Here is a 25014-nt window from a genome sequence, read left to right on the forward strand (position 1 = left end):
AGGTCAGTATGACATAAACGCACCACCTCTGACACGGTTTGCAGCAGATTTCATTGTGAGTTCCTACACCTTGAAAGCAAAGCAAGCTGGAGAGCCAGAGGCAGGCTTTGTTCTCTATGCTGCCACTAGCTCTCAATGACTTTTGGACAAGTTCTTAAATCTGGTTCTTAGTTACCCATCTGTAACTAGCAACTGCAGTATCTGCCTCAGAGAGTATTTGAGAATAGAACTGGTGGGAAAAAAGACTTCTGTCAAAGAAAAACTGTAGAGATTAAAATGTTATATATATATATGTACATATGTGTGTATTTATGTATATAATTATTTAATAGAGAACATAACTTTATACATATATGTAAATATATAAAGTTAATCTCCAGTTTAATCATAATGAAAATCTTCATTACAGAACATTTCCTCTTCTCCAGATTTGTTAAGGTTCAGTCATAATGCATCTTACTGAGACAGTTAAATGCTTCGTTAGAGTTTTGATATTCTGTGAAAGAAATGGTTTTGCTAAACTGGGACTTTCTGCTCAAAAGCTGTTTCAGGAATGCCTTTTGTTGCATAAGTTAATGTAGTACCTGGAAATAATTTTAAGCTCCTTGCAAAAGAACAGCCAGAGATCTATTACATTATAATTAATAACTATAATGCAATTAATAATTTCTGTTATGATTACTTAACCCTTTTAAGTGTGCACGTACTTTTAATGTGCTTCCCTCCTTGCAGACTGATCACCTCAATTACGGTATTTCTGTTTGCATGTACTTAGCACTTATTAAAACGAAACTTAAAATGCATTCTCAAGCAGATTTGAAACTGCTTTGCATGTTTGGAGGCCATCTCAGTGGGAACCAGCTAGCTTTTTTCATCTCCCTGTGCTGATGGGGTTTGGACTTTGCGTTATGTCTTTTTCCCAGACCTCTGACTGAAAATCCGCTCTCTCTGTTCTCAGTATTTTGAGCATTACTAGTGTAATGGTCTAATGATTAACTGTTGGAGCAATGGGGAGCCAAGTGTATTATCATCCCAGTGGTAGATAGTGAATTCTGCCAGCTCCTGAAAGATGAAAACTGCTAGAAGTTTGCAGAATTGACACATTTCTGTAACTGGATGATGAATTGGCTTTTCGTGTTTCAGTCAATATTAAAGGTTAGAGACTCCTCATCACTGTTCACATGCCCCTCGGCAATTAGACAATTCTAAAATCTTCAGTGGATAGGGGTCAGTATGCAAGTCTGCACAGGAAATGTCTGCAAGACTGAACAAGTTACAGATACAATTTTAAAGAGACCTAGAAACTTTTTTTTTTCCCACTTCAAAATAAGTAATAAACATAAGTGGATAAAACCACTTGTGTTATGTTGTTTCTGAGATCTGGTGAGATTAGGCCTAAATTTGAACCTCACTATACTGAGGCCCTACACTGTTTGCAAAGTCCTGCCTACACAAGAAAGATGAGTCGAGCTTTGTGTTCTTTGTTTCTTTCTCTTTCCTGGCTGCGATGGGGTAATCTGACGCAGTTGCTACTCACGCTCAGAGAGGAGTGGTGCAGCAGTGGTGTATCTCTCACTACGTCAGTGTTTTGAGCTGAGTTTGCGTATCTGCAGAAGTGGCTCACGTCTGCTAAGCTGCCTGACCATCGTGGATGGGCCGGGAGACTTGGGGGTCTAAAGTGTTATGCAGCTCTTCCTTTCCCTCAGATAAGACCTTGCTAGCTGTGTTTATGTTGGTATCGCCTGGGCAGCTTTCCCATTCTGCTTCAGCTGCTCAGCACAGCCTATTATGGATAGGTCTCAAAACTTTTCCTTTTCCTCTCAGATTCAAATCTCTGCATTACTGGGAAAGGACAGCTGAGGCTCGGGGATTCAAGAGATCTGAGTGCTGGTTTTTTTCTAGGCTTACTTCTAAGATGCTCTTTTTTCCTCACTATAAAGAGGAGTGATAATATTTGCTTGCGTCAGTGGTTCATGCACTGGTGTCTATAACAGTTTTTGAGACACTTGCAGGAGAGTGCCCTTAGAAAGTAAAGTGCTATTGGTGGTGTTAGTGTCATACTATAATCATGTCTGAATCTTCCATCATTTAAACACAAGTCTTTAAGTTTTCTGTACCTCAGCTTGGAATCAGTTCTAATATCATCACTGAAATCCAGGGCTCTCTGTACGTCAGTAACATACTAGTTGTGTGTGCCTTTTGTAGGCTAAAGGACAAGCAAAGAAAAGTAATGGATGAATGCTTCTGTCATGGATCAGGGCTGATATTGAGCAGGTATTGCCTTCCTCCCTTCAGTTCGATAAGCTTTTCCAGTTTCTTTAGCCTGGTTGCTTTCATGCTGCCGTATTTATTGTTATATGGTGTTGGTTTTTTATTGCTGATACTAGCTTATTGGGACTTGAGAAACTTTATTTGCTTAACCTTGGATCTCTGGAAGAGAAGCTGGTTACTTTGAACCTTTCAGTCTTCTGCTCTTAGAAGTGTTGAAAGAAGCAACTCTAATTTAGTGCTTTTATTGCAATTTGAAACACACAGATAGATGCCCTCATTCTTACAATCAACATCAAAAGACCAGAGAGTCTGGGATGTATCAACCATATATTGGTCATTTGCCATTAATCAACTTACCCACGCCTATCTCTCTAACAGGATCTCTTCTCCTTTCAATGTGTTCAGTCAGTCCCACTGCTGGAGAAATACAAAGTCAGGAGGAATTCCAATAGGCCCCAGTTGTTATGTGCCGGAAAAAAAGGACAACTTGGTTTCCTGACATCCTTTGGTACGAACCTAGTGTTTTGTCACACAGATGTCTCTGTGCTTATTTATATGTAATGCCATTACACTTCAGCCATGAAGTCTGGATTTTCTGTTTGTGCTTCTCATGAAGATTGCTTAAAATAACAGATCCTAACTGTTGTAGACTGATTAGTTAATTTTATAACTGATAAAAACAATAAACTAATAAACATCAAAGCACTTAGGACCAAAGTCCAAAAATGTAAAGAAAGAACAAATATGTAAATGTTTGACAGTTAATTTCCAGTCCCTGCATACATGTGTATTTGTGTGTTATGACCTGTCCCTTTTTGTGTTGTACAGTCTGTGCGTCATCACTGCTTAACTCCACTCTGTGTGTTGTGCAATTTGTTTGGGCTTGCATCTTACAAGTCAATATATTGGTTTTCATTAGTGCTCTGGTTCCATAAAGTGAATTATCTCTTTGGATGGAAAATACAGCAAAAGAACATGTATGTTGCTTTAGAAGGACAATGTTCTTGTTTGTGTTCATAGGTATTACTTAACAGGTTGTGTATGCTAGACTGCATGTCTTTTTTGTGTTAGCTAAATAAGATTTGATTGCATGTGTAATACAGGGAATAATATTTTAGAAGTCCGTTTCTGCCCAAAGAAATGGAGTTAAAGCATACTTCTTTATTCTTCCCATTCTGATGTTTTCTCTCAACCCTGCTATTATTACTTCTGTGCACTAGATAAGCTCACTGGCCATAGAAATCTAGTGACAGGAAAACTGCCCTGAAAAGCTTATATTAACATGCAAGAGCTCATATTCTTGCTAGACAGGTTAATTATGCAGTAAAAGTAAAAGTTATTAGATCACACGTGATCTGCAGCCATGCAGGAAGTAAGAAAGAAATATGGAAATTAGCTCAGATGTCCCAAATTACAATGTTAATCAAAGTGTATCTTTCCTCTGTTGATTCCTTCTCTTTTGGACTTCCTCATCTCAGGTACATGCTTTATGGTGATAGTCCCAATAACAATGTACAACATAAAGGTAACATATGGAATATCTGGTGGGGAAATGTAAACTCTTGTTTGCTTGTTTGTGTCTTTTTTTTTTTTTTTTTTTTTCTGGCAGTAGTCTGCATTGTGGCAGAGAGGGCGGAAGCTGCTGGGTGCTGTGGCTCAGAAGTGCAGCTGAGCAAATCTGCTGGCTCACCTTTGAGAAAAGGAGCCTGACCCTTTTCTCAAAGACAGAAGATGGGTCCTGGGTAGTTTTTGGTGGGTTGCTGAACCAAATTTAAGATAAGGGGGTCTATAAGTGCCAAGACCAGTTCAGGAAAAGTCTAAGGAATTCCTCTTATGTGAATCTTTCCACTTTTCTGATTCACTACCTAAATTTGTCTATGGAAACAACTAGGAACTCTTTGAGGGAAATTATTCCATGGTGATAAATGTGGCATGACTGTTCTGTAATTTTGCTTTTATTCACCAGATACAGATCAGTGTTTTTCTTTTCTCCTAAAGTCTCCTTTATGTTGTGGGATTGTCTAATGACAAGCTCTTCAAAGGAGAGAAACAATATTCTTACGCACATGGAAGCCTTCCATTGTTTCCCCTGCTGCTCCTTTGGCTCGATGCTGTATTCAAGAAGTAATTGTGGGAAGTCAGTGCTCCTCTTCCTAAACATAAACTAGGTTGAACTGCACTCTTCCTGTCTGCTATTGTTAGCAAGAGCATTAGAAAATTGCTGTGTACCAAGTCAGTCATGGAGAAGAAAAAGCAGGACGATTAGCATTTTTTCACTGCTGAATGCAATGCCTACCTTTTCACTTGCTGTACATAGGATTGTTTGCACTAGGAACTACGTCAAATAATCTTAATGAGAGGGATGATTTCATCACCTTTAATGAAATTGTATGGGGAAATAAAGCAAACTGCTTTAGATTCTGTTTTTTTCTCAGCAATGACATTATCTTTCAAACAAGTGTTAGCCCATGAAGGGAGCAGTTGTAAGTTTGTTCAGCAAGCATGGTAAGAACTTTTTCAAAGTTTTATAGTTTCTTAGCTAAGTTCATTATTAAATAATTTGTCCTTAACCTTCTCCATGTTGCCACAAGAGAAGTCAGTGAAATACAGTCAAATTTAGAACCAGATAAGTAACTAGTTTCTGTATGCCTTAGCACTTTCTTACTTCAGATCAAGACTGTTAGGTTAAAGTCAGAGCAAAATTAAAAAAAAAAAACACCCAAACTTAGCATTTCTGGATATATTTATTTGCAGCAAAGAATAAAATACGTGTTAGAGAAATGCTTTACATGCTTGCATAGTATTAAAGAGGATCTTACAATAAATTTGTTCTTTCAAGCCTGGACAGTTGGAATGAAACTCTTCCTGCTGCTAAAATTTTCTCCATTGATATGTTCTGGGGATTTTATTATTCACAGTCTTCTTTCCAATGCAAGGAATTTTCACTGAGGTCAGAAAAAGTGTTGTTTTAGGTCAAATGTGAAATATTATATGGAAATTCCTAGATTGAGGAAAGAATTTAATTCTGTGTTTAGAATTATGGTCAAGCTTTTGTTTTTGTTGTTTTAAAAGATACTTCAAGACCGATACTAGTTTTCTGAGCAACACATCTAGTTGCCAGCTCTTTTGAAGACTGTCAACGTTTAAAAGATTTATCTATGACATAATAGTATATTTCCAAGTCTCAAATAGAGCAGATTTGGGCCCAAGAGATTAGTCAGCTTAATCTAATTTAACATTTTTATTCCTTTTGTTCTGCTTTTTATAAGGAAGGAGACTTATAAGTCATCCTTATAAGGTGGAGGCATGTATTATTTAATGACATGATTCAGAGAAGCATTTCATCCCTTTAATTAGGGTAAGAAAATTTCCTTTTTATAAATTGTAAAGACAGTGAATGATAAGCATGCTGGAAGCATTTTTAGGTTAATAAGGCATGAGTAAGTGTAAACTTTCCATGAAGAGATAAATAAAGTGATTGTATTTACTGTGGCTGAGCAATGTATATAAGAATATCTAGTACTGTTATTCAGAAATGCTCTTTTAATAACCTTTTTGTGCAGATAACTGTAGGCCCATGTGAGTGTCACAGTCAAAAGTAAGGAGTCCTTTTCTGCACAGAAGTGCCCAGTTTTAGTGCTGAGTTTGAAACTGCAAGTATGCTGCAAGAGAAATGGAAAGACAAGGGTTCATTTGTCAGAAAACGTAAAAAATTGTAGGTCTTGAAAGTGAAATGAGAGCTAATGGCTTGTGCTAGAACTAACTTTACTCACCTACACGGTCAGCTGAAAAGACTGGATGGATTTTGGGATAGATGCCCATCTTAAAAATGTATGTTTTCATGTCCTTGTGTTCCAGAAAAGTCATTGTTCTGGGCTGAAAAATGGTTTAAATAGTAGAATCTCATTATAATTTTTTGTCAAAGTAAAGAGTTCACAGGTTTCAGTCTAGAGAAATCAAGACCTAATTCCAACTGAAGCATTTAAATTCATTAAACATTGTTGGAACAGAGTCTATCTAAAATACTCTGGCCATCATGTATGAAGTCAGCAATGTGGTATAATTGTGCTTGAAAGTCTGTTTTTCAAGGAATGATCTGAAGTATTCTCATAGCAAAACAATACTATCTTCCTTATTGCTCATGCTCTGGGGTGCCCTTTCATCTTTGTATTTTAGGGACTAAAATGAATATTCAGCAGTTCTGTAGGGATAAGGAGTAAAACCCTGGCCCAGCTGAAGTCAGCGGTTTCATGTTGATCTCATATACAATCTAGAGTACTCCTTTTCTCTCTTTTTTTTTTTTTTTCTTTATTTTTGTGTCATAAAGAGTTGTTACAGTCCTTCCCAGGTGGTTAAACTGTGTGTACACTGAACTGGAAGAACATTTATTGGCATAGGATGAATGGTTCTGAAGACGTTTGTCCCATCTAAACTTCCTGGCCAAACTGTAAGAAACTGGAAGGGCAGTGAGAGGGTTGAAGCATGCCACAACCGGCTGTTTGAGGCAAATGCGGGGCTTCCTGTGGTGCTAAAGTAACACCAGTTTTACAGCTATGGGACACACACACGGGATCACTTGTGAAATCTTCCTGACGTTGGAAGATTTCAGCGTTATGGAGGTCAGATTTGCATGAGAGCATGGTTTATGTATAGGGCCTGTTGTTTTAAAGCGGGGTGTAATGACTTACCCATTGCCCAGCTGAGGGCTCTTTTTTAATGTTAAATGCCCATGGAACTATGGTGGAAGCAGTCTCTGTTGGCCACATTTCTGAGAAAAGTGCATCACAATAGCACATTAGTCATCCTTGCTTGATAAAAACAAGAAGGATGAATGAAAAAGCATAGCACAATGTAGAGCTCTCAAGAGCAGCTTATATTGAAAGAGCTGCTTTTTTCTTTTTTTTTTTTTCCCCTTTTTTTTTTTTTTTTTTTCCTAAAGTGTGTGTGTGAAGATACTGCTGCTACTTGAAAGCCTCTCAGTTTTAGGTTTGAAAAACTACAGACTCCTTGGGATTGCAGGACTTGTAGCCATAGCTGATTCAGCCCTTTTACCCTTTGGAAGAAGAGAAACCAAATTCTGACTTCTGCCCTGGCGTGAGGCCATCTGATGTATCCTTGGAAACAACAAAGTAGAGAAGGTCTGTCTGCTCTGTGTAAACATTCAAGAGCACATGGCATTTTCTGGGCAAGCTGGGTTTTTGTCCTGAGTCACTACATTCTTCTTTCTCCACAACTGTGCAGTTAGCTGCTGCCTTCCAGCATGTTGCACAGTGCAGTTGCATTGCATGTGAACAACGTTTGTAGCACATGAAAGACTTCAAGTAAGTAATAGTGACCAATTGCACTATATTGAATAAACGCTGTTAGCGTTTCTCCATTTCAGTGTGCAGTAAAGGGCAGTTTTCCAGGATTGATTAAATGGTGCAATGCCAGATGTTAGGATCTGCTGGGCTGTATGTAGCTCTTGGTGGGAAAAAAGCCGATTTGATCACTTACGGAAAGACTTTTGCTTATAAAAGAAAAATAGTCTCTTAGATGTTGGACGAAAAAATAGAAGGAACTCTAGATGCAAAAGAACGATTTAAACACTGGCTATGTTAGCTGGGCCATCAGGATGAGAATAATTTCTGTTTCTCCTGTAAAATAATGTATCAGTCAGATGTTAGCCAGCATTGCAGCAAAGTGGCAAAAAAGCAGCAGTAAGGAGACCCCAATACACCTACCAGGTGATGCTGATAATACTGAAGGCACCAAGTTCACACCTGTAAGTTCAAAGACTGAACACTTGGTCTTTCATTCCCACATTTGTTCATCCAGGCTCTTTGGTTCTGTGAGCAAAATTGCGTGGTGGGAGTCACTTAAAACTGGCTTATGAATTCACTGGGCTATGTGGAGTTCTTTAAGAATATGAAGCATTTTTACATGTAATATGATTTATAAGTTTGCTTTTTTCTGTATGACTAATTTCATTATAATTTCAAGCTGTGATGTTACACAACAAAGAGAATCACCCTCCACTGTTATAGTCCCTTTTATTCTCTGCCTCTTATTTGGTTTGCCATTGAAACTTTGGGACAAATGCCTCAAGAAATGGTGCAACAGTCTCTCTAAGCCTTTGGAGGCCTGGACAAAGCAATGGAGAGAACATGCAACATGCAACTTATGCACTAGGGAATCATGAAGACATTCAGTTATTGTTTTTTGTTTTCTGAGTAAAATTACAGTTGTAATTAAATTAAAATGCAGAACTCAGGCTTATGAGGTGTTCAGCGCCCTCTGCTCCTTCTGACGACAGTAGGTCTGAATGACAGTTCAGATTTTTATACACCCCCCCCCGCTGTATACCACAGTGACGTTTATTCCAATCCTGAGATGGCATTTAGATTAAACATTTGGAATTTAAGTCTCTAACTTTGCTTAAAAGACTAACTCCAAGGCAGATAGTAAGGCTAGGAGGATAAGCTGCTGCTTCAGATGAGTGGAAATATTGTTTTAAAGACCTGTGTGTGTGTCATAGGAATTCAGGACTAGATTTGGGGCTTTTTCTAACTTCCTTTTAACAATGCTGGGTTGTTATTGGGCATGGTCTGCATTTGTGTTACACTAAAATATAATTGACTATAAATGAGTCTTGACACATAGTGCTTTTTAGATCACTACTCTTTAAACAAAACCTTTATTCAGTAAGTTACAAGTGATGTGTCCTAAAATATAAATTTCCAAATATGGATTAGGCTTTATGATATAAAATAATTTGGTTTATGCCCAAGCAAATAATAAGCTCACTTGTCTGATAGTAGGCATTAAAGTAGGATTACCTAAAGATGTCTTTAAAAAAAAAAAAAAAAGAATGAAAGGAGAAGTCCTTGAATATAACTTTAGAAGGGCAAGGATTTTTACTTTGTGTATGCTCCCTATATATTTGACTTTGGATGGAATGGCAGTGCAAGAGCAGATTTTGAGAATGTCAAGGGGAAAATGTCAAAATTCCATTCACTTAATTTTGAGAAGATGTGAGCCTTAGCTGCATGACTTCAGTATGTCAAAGTTAAAATGCAGTTGCCTCTAGCATGAAGTTGAGAACAAAGAAAGTGATTAGGCAGTATCGGTGACCAATTATTTATGCATCTCACCTTAAAAGTCCACAAGGACCAAGACAGCCCCACCAAGAGTCTGTGCTGAGGCACCCACTCACAAGAAATGTCACCGATGCAATTTCTGTTTCAGAGGAATTGAAGGCAATATTAAGCCTGCTGGTTACTGTACAGGTTCCATAGGTGTGTGTGTATCACATGTTGCCTCCAGTGTCCCTGGACGAATCTTATTGCTGCTTTTTATGCCTCTATCACCGATAAATGAAAAAGAAGAAAGGGGGGGGGGGGGGGAGGTTTGTCTTCACTGTTCTCACTGCTCTTTGTGTGATCTTACCTTTCAATTCTGATGCTCAGGGAGTTGCAGAATAACGCTATTGCTCAAAATTGGTTTTGTTCTTGGATTCTTCCTTTACTTAGAAACATAGTTGTTAGATGAAGGAGAAAACACCTATTTCTTCTACTAAAAATTAGTAGGTTGGAGTTAATTGTGGATGCAGGCAAAACTACAGAAATCTACTTAATGGCATGCATCTGAGTTTCCATGTCCTGTGCAGAAATGAGAAACCAAGAAAAAAATTTAGGTGTCAAGCTAGTGATCTGAATGTGGGAGTTTAGTTTCAGAGAAAGACTGGCATTTTTGGACAGGGAAGATTTTTTTAAAAAATCTGAATTAAAATATGAGTGCACAAAGTGAGCTTAAAGCTAATGAAACAAAATGTGGAACCAAAGTCTGGTAGTCAGCAATGAAAATAAAAATAATTTGTGACATAAATGCTTTCCATTAAAAAACCTCAGCATGGTACATGGATCTTGTGCTGTTTGAAAATATAATGTCTTGTATGTCTCTACAAAATGCACAAAAAAGGGGTTCTAGAATTTCAGTACTTTGACAAAGCCTTAAAAAGAGCTGAAAATGAGGGAGTCCTCACTCTAAACGTCAGCAACTTGGCAAGGCTTTGGAGGGTTGGCATTAACATCAATGCTTGTATTCAGCTGACATCCTTGGTCAATGTATCTTTCTTACTGCAACTGGCAAGGGACAAGAGCTATTGTGACTGCAACTTTGAAAGCAATATTTAATTAAGTAATTGATGTGCTCATTGGGTAATGGAAATCATTTTTATGTGGCCTTTTTTTCCTTTATTAAAGGCTCTTGAAGGGATGCTCTTTGCATTCAACAAAGTTATATCTTTACAGTAAGTAGTGGTTTGCATGCTTCAGCTCTCTGCTCGGTGGGTATCAGGGGTGGAGTTTTTCTTTTAAATCTATGCATTCTCCACCTACACCTCCAGGAAAAAATACGTTAGATGGTGTTTGACTTGTGCTGAAGTCATTCTTTTTATTAAAGTATGAAATGTTGTTCAGTTCTGCCTAAGGACCTGAATAAGGGGAAAAAAAAATTTCAGTGAGTTGCTTTCTCCCCCACTTCCAAAGATGTTTTTACATGCCCAGTGCTCATGGAAATGAGAAGGAGAAAAATGTTAACATTTTGGAGGGGAAAACAACTAGCAGCTTGTGCAAGGAGATGTAATCATTATCCTCTCCTTGGGCCTCCAAAAGAAGAGAGAGAAACCAAAATGTGAACACTGAAGGGTTAACCATAACATTGAGAGCAATTTGTCTATTGTTTCTCTATTAATATCATTCACCAGCTTACCACTCATCACCTTTTCCAAGTAGTCTCCCTATAGCAAGAAATGGCGCCATAGACAAACCAGATGCAATCTTGTCTGTTTTCTTTTCATAAGCATTTGCAAATTTGTTAAAAAGAAAAGTAAGGGAAAGCGGGAGAAAAATGTTTATTTTGTAGAAGCCGCACCAGGGAGCACTGAGCACATGGGATTCTATTTTTGCTGTAACCCCCTCTGCTATCTGATGGGCCTCCACATCTCTGCGATATGATTTGATTTCCTTAGAGGAGTTGTTGTGTGTCATTGAAATGAACCTAGATTCCCTTCACAGCAATCTTGATGATCCTGACCTTGTATTCTGAATATGTAAAGCATGCTGTCAGAGCCCTAGGTCCAGAATTGGACTCTGTTCCTCCCCACCTTTAGTTTGCAGCTAATTTTCATCTCTCTGTTTAATTCTGTAACACAGTATTTGTTTTCCTCAGTGACATACCTGCACATAATTGCTACGTGCATGTTTGTCTGCAGCATGATAGCATGAATGCATGGACTGTTTTTTTCTTCAGTAATGTTACTCAAAGTCCTTAAATGTAAATCTTTCCTTTACTAGGTAAATCCATTATTTTTCCTTAAAAAGAAATCTATTTCTTTTCTCCTTTTTTGGTCTCTAAGCTCCTTTCAGTTGTAGCTAACTTTAAGATGGAAAGCCTTTCTCTTTCTTTACATTGAGAACAACCATATGCTTTATTTGAATGTAGGTTATTTCAATCTGAAAAATAAACCAAAACAAAACAAAAAACCCATCCCAAAACCCAAACTTGTGAAAACAATAAGTCTCTGCAAGAGTGTAGATAGCTTGTATATCTCTTTTCTTGTAGTTGAATCTGAGATGAACATAAAATGCCAACTGTCCTCATTATAATAGCAGATTTCTAGGTTTTTACAAGCATAAACGATTGTTACATTTATGAGTTACTTATTTTCCTTTGATGCATCTTTTTTATAGCTTATGACATTTTCAGTGAGCTGCACAGACTGGGCTCTCATGTTGTGGGTGAATGCTCATCAGCAGTCCAGGTAAAACTTCTGGAGACTGGTCACATGAAAGAGTCATCCTCCTCCATTCAACCACCAAACTGCAGCAAAGGCTAGCCAAAATAGATTTAAAACAGTTGTTCTTCTGCAGCAGCAATCACTGTAGTTGTTACAAGGAAATTAGATGATCACAAATGGGAGGAAGATCAGTTCAGCAACTGTGAATCCTTGCTGCCACTCATTTCTCAGTATGGAGACGAATGAATGGAATTAACTTGTATTTCTTTAGAAAATACTACTGAGGCAATATTTTACCTTTGCCACCAATATGCAGAAAAACTCATTAATAAAAAGAAAATCACCATAGTTCCTTCCTATCAATTGCACAACAACTATATTCAAGTTTCTCCCATTTCATTTGATGATTTCGTTATATGTATGTGCATATAGGCTGCTTGGCCTATTTAAATAGTAGAGGCAAGACCTGAAAAGTTTCTTGCCTTATATATAAGATTTCTTGAGAACTTCTGTCACCTCTTTGACCAGTGGGGAGCTTTGCCATTATGGTGTTAGTGGACCAAGACTTTGCCCAGTCTGGAACACTGGAAATCTGCTGAAAATCTAGTCTGATGTCCTGGCTGAAATTGCATTTGAGGTATCTGTGGCTCTTGGTGTTGAACAGGAGAAAAAAAACTTACGCTTGGATCGATTTTCCTGACTTTTGAAGAGCATCTTGTCTCCTTATCTGTTGCAGACTGTGCTGTAAACAATTCTTTAACTACTTCCAGACCTCCTTTCCACAGGCACAACATTTGGCTGTGCCATCTGATTACCACCGAAACAGAAGAAAACAGTCTTACACGGTCACTTTGTTGCCTGTTATACTCCATTATTGTCCAGCCAGTGTTTACAGTATGCCACAGTTAACGTTGTCCAGATGCTCTATCTGTGGGAAACCTAGAAACCAGGCAGCACCGACCGTCAGTGTTTTCCCAAATCAACCGTCTTATCCGAGGTCTAGCCTGTTTGTGCAAGGCGGCATCACCGCACAGACGGGGTGTGCTGTCAGTTAGCCCTGACAGGAGATAGCACTGCTGAAGATGTTGAAGTTCACGTTGTTTAGGCCACTTACCGCTTTTCAACAAACATTTTAGAACAAAGTGATGTGGTTTCCCTGGCAGCTTGCGGACCTAAGAGCACTTTTTAACATAAGACTATGGTAGGAATACTGCCTCTTCTCTAACTACAGGAACGTTTTATGCAGTTGCTAGCAAAACACATGGATAGTGCAAGAGTTGCATGATTTCCAGAAGCTAGAGTATAAATGGTATTTGCTTTGGTCATCACTTTTTGTGTTTGGGTGTACATTTTTTCCATTTTACTATTTCCCACACATGCTGATGATTACTAAAGTCAGTCATATCAGCTTTTTGAAGATCAGCTTTCTTAGGGTAGCTTGCTCTTAATGAAAGACAAAATAAGATTTTTTTTTTTTTGTGGCAGATTTTAGAGTGTGTATGTCACACTCATATACCAACTAATCCTGAGAATTGAAGTAGTAAAACTGTTTTCAGCCATGCTGAAGGGATATTTGAAGTAAATATACAATCAAACTGCATAGTGTTATTATAGACTCATGCCAATGATATTTTACCGAAAAGAGTTAATATTTTTCATAAAATAAACACTTCAGAAATGGTTGCATCCCACCAAGCAAATACCTGGACTGTAAAAGAATATCAATAATTTGTAGCAGTTCTATTCACTTCCTACAACTGTGTAAAAGGCAGAGAAATCTCTGGCCTACACAACTGTTTAAAATGATATATCTGGTTTTATGTTTTTTTAAAAAATATTTAAATGTCATAATTTATTTTTTGAAACTTTTTAAAAACTGTGTCCTTTGGGGTTGTGTATTTCTATTTAAGCAAGTTTTTTGTTTGTTTCCTGAGGAATTTTTTGTTTCCTGTATATTTTCACCTTCTTATACAAGAAACTTTTGTGTACAAAACACAAACGACCTCCTTACTTGAGGTTCTACTATGCTCTTAAGCCTGCGAACAGAGGTTTCTTCCTTTAAGGGCTGGAGGTAGAGTTCTTTTAACTGCTTCATATCCACATTCCAAAACCTATTTAAAAACCTGCGTCTAAAGTCCGGCTGACAATGAACTCTATTTTCAGCTAAAATTCCCTCCTCCCCCACTTCGCCACACACTGTTTCTGCTGCTGGTCCACTTGTGATAAAGACCAAAACTGTTGTTTGGCTGACATGCAGAAGGAGTTGTTTATCAAAAGAAGGCTATTCTAGGAGGATATGCTCTTTAAACAGAACAATGAGGATTTTGAAGATAACCAAATCAGTACTGCATAGGTGTTAGATCTGTTTTAAATTGTTTCTGTGTTGGAAAGTAGGAGGGGGCCCGGGTATTTGGCTTTGAATCCCTGGCTTGCAAGTGTGAAATGGCTAAATCCAAATTAGCTGCCAACTGTGCTTTGTACTGCAGCTCATGCTTATCTATAGGGCATGAGCACAGCACCTGGGGAGCACAGCGTTGGGGGTGCAGGGAAAGGGGCCTCAGAAAATCCAATTTTGTGATCCAGCTGTACCTTGCGCTTCACCCAGGGTTTTTTGATCCACCCTTGGTGCTGCGTGGTTCAAATGGCAGTTCCTAAAAGCAGATCTACAGGCAGAGTCCTCTTTTACTAGTTAGATCAGGTCATAGACATGTACCCATTCTACTGGTATAAATTAACTAGTTTCTGGACGTGTAGAGAAGTATTAATAACTGATAAGTGGCAGGAAAAATCAAGGAACCTCATGGGAAGCTTAGTTCTGTACAGAAGATCAGCAGATATATGTGATGTGTTTTTGTTTGCTCACCCCTTCTGCAGAGGGAGAATCTCACGAAGAATAAAGATGACCCTCAAAGGCAAGGGAGAGGAACATTACATTTTCTGTCAAGCTCTTAGATGACAGTTTCTCTTCTTTCTGAGCTATGACAATTCCTAATTTTCTCTAAGGAAAGATTTTCTTCAAATATTTTTTCAGATATTTGTGTTATTTTGGAATAATACCTTAAAAGCCGTCACCAAGTCCAACTGAAAATTCCCCTTTCTCACTTACTTGCAGTGGTCTTTTGTGGTACAGTGATCTCCTTTAAAAATCTCTTTCCAAAACTAAGAAAGAGAAGATTTGCTATAAATAACAAAGTATCAACTTTTTTTCATTTTTTTTTCTCATTGTCTAACAGCCAATATTTCTGTCTGTTTTCATATAATGCCACTATACATGAAAAGAAAAGGATCAGAAAACTTTCTTCTCTAGTGCTGATCATATGCATGTGATTTATTTAAGGCCACACAGTGAATTGCTTGTAAGAGCTGGATGATCCTCTCTGCTGGCCATCTGATTAAAACTCAGCCTAAATACTCTTGGATATTTGCAGGTGGTTCAGGAGAACATCTGGAGGTGTGCACTTTTCCTGAAATGTCTGTTTTGATTATGGAAGGAGAGACGTCTTTCATATTCACCTGGTAGACATCTCCTGGCCCCACAATTCAGGAATAATCTCTATTTTTCAGCTGTAAATTTCCTACCTTCTCCTTCCTCCAATAGAAAGGCAAGCTTAAATTCTTTTACATGTGGAAAGGGCACTTCAGTGACCCCTGCCTACCATCACTGACAGAGTTTGGCATCCTCACCTGAAGCCTGGATTTATTTTCTTAAAGATTCCTACTAGGTAAACCCCATGGAAAAACTAACCCTTGACAGCTCTTGCTGTTCTGACCATCACCTTTTACAGCCAAGTGTGATGATGTGGGGACAAGGAGGGGCAGTCCTCTTGTTTATGCTAGAGCCAGCCTTGCTGTTTGTTTTTTATTCTGTCCTAGAGTGATGTATTTTCAGAAGCTGTATCACACAACCTGGAAGAAAAAGTGACTCCGTGGTTATTCAGACAGGTGTAGGGATGCGCTTTGTGCAGCAAGATAAGCGGGATAGGCTGATTAGTGTGTTAAGTTTTGCCAGAGGCAGCGCTGGCAAGAGTGGCAAATAATGAACCCTTTTCTGTGCTTGCTTAGGGTAATTGTATCACGAGGGGACACAAGGATATCTCAGCCAACAGTAACAGCCCCAAGTTTTCTGTGGTGGGCAGTCCTGTGGAACTATGTGCTGTGCTCTTCTCTTAAAAGTTTGCAGACGGCTTCATAGGTATGTTACCTGGGATTTAACTGAAATAGAGTTTATTAAACCAAAATGATCCTATTTAAGTGAAATAGATTCCTAAAGAGGTATGTGGCTTCAATTAGTGTGTCCCAGTACTGATTTAGGGGCCTATTGTTTGCCCTTATGTTTGAAAATGCTGCCCTTGCCTTTTTTTAAAATCTTATCTAAGTCAAGAAACCATACTTCCATTTGGCTGTGTGTTTTTTGGCTTTGTTCTAGTAACGTTTGACCTACCCACATAGATTTAACTGACTGGGGATAAGGGCTGTGCCTAGTTATTGCAATAGCTCGTATACATTGACAGAGGTGACAGAAATCAGTTTTTATGTCAGCGTGAAGGGTAGAAACCGTATTTAAGAGGAAATACTTCCCCATACTTCAAATGCCAAACAATTCAGTGGAGGAAGCAATTATAACTTGCAGTGCTGCTGGAGTACAGTGAGCACTTCTCTGCTTTGTGGGTACTCGTATGTCAAAGTTTGCCATCCTATGAGCTCAGCACATTGATTACTGCTGCTTGAACTCTGGACTTGCTCTGCTTATTGGTTGTTTGCTCTAACCACAGTGCTAGATGGAGCCTTTGGAGACTATCACAATGTAAATAAATACATGTGTGTTTGTTTCTAGCCTGTTAAAAAAAAAAAAAAAAAAGAAAACTGGATGTGTCAAAGAAGGGGGAAAAGCTGTTAAGGATTTATTTGCATGCCTTTGAGATGCAGGAGCTACAGGAAGCAATGGGTTTAGGGGAGGGCTAGCAAAATCATTCCATAGGGGTATAACAATAGGGAAACAGGGAGAGTGGTTAGATGCTGTTAGATTAGATTAGTGCAGTTTTATTTGGCAAGTGGTGTTTATTTTGCTATTAATCATATAGAGGTACTTAAAGCTTGCAGAAAAAGTCTTATTCCACAAATCAGCATGAAGAATGGTTAGTTTGGTGGTGGTTTTTTTTAAATTTTTATCATCCATAGGAAGAGATTACCATTTTTTTTTTTTTGGAGGGTAAAAAGACTAGACGAGAACTAGAAAATGAAAGATGGTGGTAAAGTAGTTCAGATATACTAAATTGCTCTGCTGCCGTGATTGTCCCTAGGCTGGATTTTTGTTCATCCTTTGCATTAGTGATATTTTTCTTTGTGCCTTTGCCCTTGTTATAATTTTAAATGTGGTGAAATATGCTGACTCGTACCAAGTTTTATGTTTCAGCAAAGGAGAGACTGCAAATAGAAAGAACAAATGAATTCACAGTTGGCTGGAGCTAATTTTGTGTAGTTACTAGCTTACATCATGGATTTCTCTGCCAGTTAGCTGTTTGAAAGTAAAATAGGAGGCATGGCATGGCCTGAAACTGAGGGAAAGGTTGGAGTTTCAGAGAGACAGCCTTTTCACACCATTGCCAAATCACCTCTCATTGACTTTACATTTGTAGGCATAAAATAGGGCACAAGTCTGGTGGCTGCAAACAATCTTCCTCAGTACTTGCAGTTTCCTGTGCTGTAAATATTTTCTCCTTGAAATTTGCTGAGGGACAAATCTGGTATAAGACATGGCCATGGAGTGTCACAGAGTTCAAAAAAATGGCCTGTGATGAGGTCTTCTCACCTCTCTGGTAGAGCAACTGCTGCTCGCAGTGCTGCCCAGAAGAGCCTGGCTCAAAACAGCCACCCTGCAAGGAGGTGGTGATGCTTGTTGCCAGCGGGAACCTTTCCCAGCCCAGTTCCTGGGCTACGCAACCCCTGCTCCACACCCTCGACCCTCTTCCTACCACTCTTTTCTTTAATTCTGGTTTAGCTACTTCTTCCTTTCTGAGAACTATGCAGATGCACAAATCCATTTTGTTTACAATAGCTCTTAATCCTGCTGTGAGGGAGGGCTTCTTCCATTGCTTTGCTCCCTTGTAATACAACTAAAGCCACCATCAGCCTCATCTAAAGGAGGGAGATGGTTTGTCACTGGAGTCTCTCCTGATCTCCAGTCCTCTTTTGCCCTTACTCTCTGTCAGGTACCTCTCTTTAACCTGCACCTTTAGTAGATAAACAGATAACAGGTTCCTGCATTTCTCAAAATAGGTGGAACAGGACCTGTATGGTCTTGGCAAATACATGTATTTGCCACTATATTATTTTATCAGCATAGCCTTTTCCTGAGTCCCAAATGCTGGCCTGTTTGTCCATATTGGGTAACTGTTCTGCTTTGTCTCTACTGATTTCTAAACCAAATTTCAGCTATCTATTAAGTGCTAGAAGAACTGTGTGTAGACTAGTACTTTCTCGCTTAAGTTAAACTGTAGGATGGATTTGTATTTTTTAGCATTTCCTTTGACCCACTTTGCTGAATTAGTTTCCAGTTTCCCTGAAAAAGAATGTCTTGCCTTGTTTCTGGTTTCGCTATTTCCTTTTGTCGGCTGGAAGGTTTAATAAAAAAGTTGCAGCAGGCAAAAGCCATGGACAAAAGTGTAAGTGGAGGAAATTTCATTGGCTGAACAATACAGAAGGTCAGATTTGATGACCTTCATTTTTAAATGTATTTTCAGATCTTCCTCAATTCTTAACTGAATACAATTTTCAAGATTTTTTTAAATTTGCTTGATTGAACTACTTATATGAGGCAAACTGAAGATAAATCCTTTTCTTACTCAGTTTCTACTTTCTTGATGCTTGTGATGATGTTGCCATATTTGCTCTCTGGTCATCCACAGAGTGTTCCATAGTAGACACGTTGCCTAGTAATAAACTGGTGGACTTCCTCTCTCTGTATAGATTTTTTTGACAGAAGAAATGGCATCTTTCGCATCTTCATTTTATTCTCTAAGTTATTTTACAGAAGAAGAAAGGCAAACAAGATGAGTACTCTCCCTGCCCATTTGTAGTCATCTCTTAAACACGTGGTACCATGTTGGAAACAATGAGTAATCATTACCTTCACAGCTCTGCCAGCCTGAGCATTTCAGGTGAGAAATGCAGTATTTTGCTGACACAGGGCCCTGCATACTCCAGTGGGTTTCTCTTTGTGCCTTTTGAGATGCCAGAAAATCTAGTGCATAGGTCATGCAAAGGGAAATTAATTTGGTGCCATCTCATTTCAGTTCCCGCTTATCCTTATCATGTGCCTGTGCCCTCCTCCATGGGCTGGCAGAGGCTCTGCGGAGCGGCCCGTGACAGGAATAGCAGGGAGGGCTGCTTTGGGCGCGAGCAGGGCTGGCTCCCCTGCCTTTAGGGAGTCGACTGGCTGGCTTCATGCCTGCCCTTGCCATGTGTGCCTCAAATCAGCGGTGTCATGTTCCCTCCCCTCTTGTACTCGCAGTGTTTCTGGGTCATTTAAATAAGATAGTCCTGAAAATGTAGCATGGCAGTTTTAGAGGATGACTTTGAGCAGGGTTTACATGTTAGACACCAGATCCTGCTTGTCTCTGTACAGATATACCTGCTCTGAATTTATCTTAGCTGCAGGGAAGCACTCAGAGTTACAAATGTGACTGGGAGGAAAAGGGCTTGCCTGTGTTGTTTGGAAGGGTGGCGTGAGAGGGGCACACAAGATGGTTGTGTCAGGGTTTGATGTCCTGGGGCTAGATGAAGCAGTATCAGTGCAAACTGTATGCAGGAGGCTAGGACAAGTGCAGTGAAAGCCACAACAGAAGATTCTCTAATCTCAGAGCAATGCACCTGTACCAGGACTTTGTGGTATTGCAGCTACGTAAGTGTGGTTTAAGCCTTGTAAAACAAAACCCTTCCACGTATCACAAATCATTCTCCTTTTGGAGGTTCTTCATTGTTTCAGTTTTCTTCCACCTCCCAGCTCCAGACGTCTTAGCATCACACTCTAGACTAGGCATAATAAATCTTACCCTCATTTTTCAACATTCTCTTGTTGCACACACTTCCCCTACTATGGAGACCACAGCGTTCTCCTGCTTTCAATGTATACCTACTGTTTAGTACTCTCCTCATTCACACTGTTACTCAAAACTGACATGTTTCTCTCTTTCATGTGAATTTGACAGTGTGAAATGTGTGCACCAGAAATTTAACTGTAACCACCTGCTGTTTTCTCTATAGTTACCAGTAAGCAAATCCACTATAAGTATTTGTATCTCGGCTTTGGATGCCAAAGAGACATTGATAGCTTTTGGGCCAATCATCTGTTGGTCTGACATGAAAAATAACCCCACTGGAGTAGGAACCTTGTCCTTCTCTCATCTTTCTACTGTTTGAGAATTCATATTGTAGCTATGATAGTTTGGATATTGCAACATTGTTGGAGCCATATGGAGATACCCAAATTTGTCCTAGACCTAGGTTTGGACATAGGCTGATTTCATAGTTAGCAGCTATAGTTATTTTTGAAAATGTTTAAAGTCTACACGTACCTGAATAAACTTTAGAGGACCTTTCTTAGCTCTTATTTTAGCAGTGTGTTTCAATGGTTATGCTAGTGACCTTTTTCATTACGAGAATTCATGTTAATTCATGGCAAGCCAGAACATTATTATAAACCTCTTGACTGTTCTGGTTTTTAGGGCTTTGAAATGTAATCAAAGGTGGATTTATCTGATACTAAGAGATGAAACAGTTACCAGCCTTAAGTTTCCTCCCTTTTATTTTCCTAGGAGGTTACTGCCAGAGTAAACTGAAATTGGAGGTGGTTTACGTTAATGCTGCAGCCTGTAGACTACACTTGCTCAGGAGTTTATCCAGGAGGATCAGCTGATCCCACTGCAGGATGGTGACCTCTGGCAGAGACACGGGACAGGGACAGCTGCTTCAGCTCTCCCAGCTAAACCTGCTTAAGGCAGTGAGTGGGAGTTGTTAATACAATTATTTGTTTAATTGTAGGGCTAATAGATATTTTTTGTGTGCTTTATTACAATAGAATGCATGAAATAGAAAGAGAGGAAAAATTGAGTGTACTGCTTGGGAGCTGGTTCCCAGTTATTATTCCTTTTTATTAACGGGAGCCTAAAATGAAAAGTAACCAGAAGCATACTCGGCTTTAAACTTTCCAGTTGTATAAAAAGGCAGCCCACCCTGAATTGTCTGGTGCCAAGGGGGCGTACAGTACTTTTAGGAATACAGGGCAAGGGTGAATTTTTAATTAGCTTAGTCTTATTTTCCTCCAAATATAGATAGGCACTTCTTAGCTTTCTCAACTGTAGTACTTGAGACTAGGCAGCCAAGTGTGCTCTGGGAACTGTTTGCTAGGGTAGTCTGTTAGAAAAATGGGAAGCCAAATGTTATTTCTATTTTAATAAAGAGAGGATAAAGTTTTTAATGATGATAGCTTTATGGAAGCACAACCCTTTCCCTTCCCCACCCTCCCTCTATGATACCTTATAAAAAAAACAGAGATAAAACAAATACTTACTTCACAAGCTACTGCAGGGATCACATTGGCATTTTGTGCTGGCTTGTGAAGTGCTGTGTCCTTGTATCAATATCCCCAAGCCCTGAAACTCCTAGGGAAAGACACGTGCTGTGGGAGCTACCTCCTATGCTCGGGCCTACTGCGAATCTGCAAGTAATGGTCCTCTCAGGAAAGAAGCTGAGGGCACTTGGCAGTGGGAAGTATCTTGCCCATACTGGAGATGGTGACAGAATTGGCAATGAGGAGGTGACTAGTCATTCTGTGAGGCCTGGTCTGGGGCCAGTTTTCATTTTCGTCCCGTTCTTTTTCTGTTTTTCTTCCTCTCTCGCTTTTGTTATTTATACCAATGAGCAAATGTTGCTTATTTTTAGCAGCCTTTCCATTTTGCTTAGGCACTGATCCTAAGTAATGGAATGCCTGTGGCCGTCCCTAGGGCACCATCCCACCTCTAGTAAGAGCAGACAAATGTAAGCTTTGGTGTAGGGAGTTACTGATTTTCTTCCAGGCAAGTAGGTGTGTGTGATACATGTAAAAGGTCCCTATGCATACCATGTATTAGCACTCCAACATCTTAGCAAATGACCTTGCATGATCTGCCTTGGGCTGTTGGTGAGAAATTATTTGTGTTGTGTATCTCCATAAAGCAAGCAGCCTTGCAACTTGCTTATTTTAGAGCATATAAAACCAACACTAAAAACCCAAACACACCCAAATACACACACCCATTTCCACAAACAGAGCAAAAGCGAAGTCCTCCCTCAAGTGCAGACAGTTGCAGTTCTGGGAGGACCAAAGTAGATGATCAATTACTAGAAGCAGATGTAAGAGTTACATAGATAGGGGTATGTGACATCAGCCCCATTTTTTAACTTTTCTCTTTTAGATGTTCTGTCACCAGGTTATTGCAGAGATGCTAACACAAGGGAAAATAGAGTCCTGAGGGAAGCTGTTATGGGAGGGCTTCCACTGAGGTGTGGATGTTCAGGGAGTCCCTGCCTCACAGATTAGCAGTTGACCAGCAGCATCCTTCCACTGAGTGTCCTAGCAGCTTTACATCTACTTTCCTACTTCAGGACACAAATGTATGACCTTAGACACTGCTCCTCTTCTAAGCCCCTCTAGGCTGGGAAAAAAAAGGTAAGGGAGTGTGTATTCAACCTGAGACAACAAAGTTGTCTCTAAGCTTACTCAAAGTTTATCCAAAAGAACTTCAGAACCAAGAAGGAGTAGCTACATACTTAAACTGCAAGGAGGGAGATGCAGACTTTTAGGTCTTGCCCATCCATGATAGTCCTGCATCGCCCTGAGGTATAAGGGATTTGCTGGGAGAACAAGTGCCCTTTGTCACTGGTGCCTACTTTGCATCGACAGAGCTTCATTCCTAGACACATTTGTATTGCTGTTGATGAGGTGCTTTCTGGCTCATGCCTATTTCAGTTTCGGCTGGAAGGAAGGGAGGTGAGGAGGTTGTCCCCCACCCTCAGTGTCACTGGGATCCCACCCAGCCTGCAGGTGTAGCTGCATAACTGACTGGTTCTCTCAGTAGGGTCTGGCTTAGTCTAAACACTTTCTATAGGTTTTTGTCTTCCCCATTTTCAGGACTGACTTGTTTTGCTAGGGTTAGGAACCTACTGCACGCATGCTTATGCTGGCAGAAGAAACTAATTTTCTGCTAATGGAAGAAGACAGGAGGTTAGGGGGACATTACTCAGGTGCAGCCAGAGCAGCTGATGGCTTTGTGCTTAATTTGCTAATGCTATATCTACTCACTTTTGCCAGTGCTAGGGAATTATCGTTGATTGCAATTGAAACATTTTGGAAATGGGGACAAGAAACCTTGTTTAGTAGACAAAGTTATGCTGCCTTTGAGAGGGATCCAAATATCTTTTCTACCATAGGTCTTTGTAATCCTTCTACCTTTTCCCCTGTTCCAGTTGGTGCTGGTTTTATCCTTAGTCTGGTGGACCTCTGTGATAAAGCAAATCTTCTCTATGCCAAGTCCCTGTTTTGTTACTGTCATTCAAGATTCAGCTCTTATTAACTATCCTGAACCTGGTGGAAGGGGGGAAGTTATTTTGAAGTTACTGTTTTAAATTCAGCTGTATTTGTATACTATGATCTGCATGTGTCTCTGCCCCCAAATTACTAAAATTGCAGCACAGTTGTCCAAGGCTTATTTTTTAGTAAATGATTCTTATAACTGTCATTCAAATTAACTACCATCTTAGAAATGCAGCAAGACATTTAACATGTGTGGGATACGATACCCACCTCAAATAATTACAACACTGCGTCAGTAGGTGTTTTCATATTTTCAGGTAAGCAGGCTGGTGTTGGGGAAAAAGGTTAGTCTATTAACACCTCTGCTCAAAGCAAGCCAACTTCCTTTCTGCATGGAATAATTACTTTTTCACATAAGCCCTGTAGGGCCTCTACTATGTTTGCACTTCTAAGTCTCAAACATTGCAGTACAGATCACCCTTTATGAGTGGAATCTGAGGTCATGTGTCTGCATTTAAAATTCACTGTGCATGGGCTATCATGCACTGGCTTGTGAATTCTGTAGGTGTAGGAGCTATGGGCCCATATTTCAGGTGTGAAGAAAGCAGGGCCTTTTATAGCGCTTAAAGCACCCATGTGTGCAACTCACAGCTATGAGTACCTTTGGCAGAGCTTTATAAATTCTGTTGACTCATAGCTGGCATCTCACCCTCTGTATGTGCAGGATTACATATAAATATATATGTCCTGTACATAAGAGGACCATTTAGAGCATCTCTACTGCATAAAGGTGAAGTGAACTTGGACACAAAAGTCATTATACGTCTGTGGAAGACTTGCTGGGTAGAATACTGAAAGGCCTTTTGTCTGCCATAGTCCAGGGCACAGAAGTGATTTTAGGTGGCTGGTGATCCATGCTTCTGTTCATACAGTAAGGATGGTGGGAGAAGTCACTGTAACCAGCATGCCAAGGAAGTATCAGAGATAGGAAGGCTTCTGTCCTGGATCTTGAATCCTGGGGCTTTCATGGATAAGAAGTTGCAGCTAGAGTTGGAGAGTATGTAATGACACAGAAATCTTCATTTTAATTATCTTCTAAAATCATGCCTACAGTTGGCTTACAGAAGATGAAAAAAGTTAATGAACCCTGAGGAGGTCTGATCTGCAGCTGTCCTCAACAGCCTTCTTGAAGGAGGTCTTTTTTCATTGCAGATATAACTGCTGCATGTTGCTGTTTCATGCAGCTGTGTCTTGGCTACTCCAATATGCTCATTGCTGGAGCTATCTGTGAAAACTCTGGCCAGCACCTGAAAAAATATTATTATTTAAGATGGCATTAACATCTAGGTTCCAGCCACAGTTTTGTGCTGGGCACACTACCGTTGAAATACGAGAG

The 25014-nt window shown here is 39.6% G+C and overlaps 1 long non-coding RNA gene across 2 annotated transcripts; it reads right to left on the bottom strand.

Moving 5' to 3' along the window:
• Nucleotides 1–5119: 5119 nt before the first annotated feature.
• On the bottom strand, nt 5120–21709 carry LOC141941859 (uncharacterized). 2 transcript variants are annotated; one of them, XR_012628450.1, is made up of 4 exons: nt 21618–21709; nt 6045–6147; nt 5823–5933; nt 5159–5216 (listed from the first exon to the last, which is right to left on the bottom strand). It is a non-coding gene; the product is annotated as an uncharacterized LOC141941859 (long non-coding RNA). The 2 variants fall into 2 exon arrangements; XR_012628449.1 differs by having other exon boundaries at nt 5120–5933.
• Nucleotides 21710–25014: the final 3305 nt, after the last annotated feature.

Source organism: Strix uralensis, chromosome 3 (genome assembly GCF_047716275.1).
Source record: "Strix uralensis isolate ZFMK-TIS-50842 chromosome 3, bStrUra1, whole genome shotgun sequence".
NCBI classification, from domain to species: Eukaryota; Metazoa; Chordata; class Aves; order Strigiformes; family Strigidae; genus Strix; species Strix uralensis.